The following is a 1,489-nucleotide window of genomic DNA, read 5'->3' as shown; positions in this document are numbered from 1 at the left end:
ACTTGCTCGCACTTTGGATTAAGTTTTTGATTCGCAATACTTTGTTGCTTCTGCTGTTTGGAATATTTGGTGGATCAGAAAGGAATAATGCATCACACAATGGATGATAAATGAGGAGTCGCATCGAAGAATAGGAGAAGAAAGGGAACTGCAAAGCAGCATGTGCAAAAGAAGGACCCAATGGATAGGCTGCACAAACTACGTCATTGATATAGTTTAGGGGACAATTGTAGATTAAATTCCCGAGTAAGACTGAATGATAACTACGTACCTACTTGAGGCAGAAAAGAAGGTCAGAAGAAGGATAACATCAGACAACTGAAGGTATTACTTTTAGAAAGGTGTAAATGGAGTATTTTTGTCCACTTGTTATAGTGGTAGGGTTAATGAATAGCAGGTTTACTCATTTATTGATTCAGGTTATCTTGAGCCGATTTTACCATAACACACACATATTATCTCGTTTCTTACCAACCAAAGGTTATGCAATATTAGGCGTTGGGGTATTAGCATTTTTGATCCAAGAGGGTAGGAATACTGTAGTTTTCTATGCTTTTTGTGGTTATTGCCATTAATGGACTACAGATCAATTATTCGTCTTAGGATGACGCATACGGTGGCCTTTTTTTTTAATTAGAATTCATTCATTGCAGTTCTTTGGCCTTTACAAAAATCTATCAAGTACTCATTTGGTATTCATGGAATAGTTCTGGTTCTAAATGCATTGGGGGGAAGTGCTTCGTCGGGCGACCAGAGGAAAGGGAATTAATTCATTAACTTATGCCATTCAAAAATGAGAGCTTTAGTGGACACGTATACACTTGACCTCCTCTCGGCTCAGGCGATTCTTCCATTGCTATTGGACGAAGAACCGCATTTTTATCAAACTCGCACGCGAGAACTGCAGCTTATCAAATACGCCAAGATACATTCGAAGGGTTCAGGGAAAAACGAAGCGGCAGTAATGTAGCTCAGGGCTAATGTGCTTGATAAGGGTGTCGTAAAATACTTAGGGAGTGAGGGAGTTCCGGGTGTAATGGCTGTCATATAGATATATGTTTTTTATGATTTAACAACCTGAACACCCGTCAGCAAGCGTACCAGAATCTGTTTGTTTTAAATTCACGAACGATCTACAGAGTTTCCTGTGTAGACATCCAGGAAGTTGTGTTGTAACTTTTGGGTTTGAGTGTTGGGGTAAGAAGCTCCATACTCCATCCTGTATATCTGACCAATGTGTCTGTGTCTTTGAAACCTAGTCATATATCATTGAAACATAGAAATTATTATTCAAAAATCCAAATATAGGCATTCATATTTTGTTAATAACATTTCCTAAAACGCCAGTCAAACTATTTTTGAGAGAAGAATTTTTATGATGTCTACCCACTGATATTTCCTGAGATGTCTAAAATGTTGATTAAATTTTTTCATAATTTCCTGCATCTTTTCAAATTTCCCCTGCTATTTGGATCTAAGATAGATACTA

The sequence above is a fragment of the Ischnura elegans genome, chromosome 9, assembly GCF_921293095.1.
Source record: "Ischnura elegans chromosome 9, ioIscEleg1.1, whole genome shotgun sequence".
NCBI lineage: Eukaryota > Metazoa > Arthropoda > Insecta > Odonata > Coenagrionidae > Ischnura > Ischnura elegans.
The sequence above is the reverse complement of the archived record's forward strand: the minus strand, read 5'-3'. Positions refer to the sequence as shown.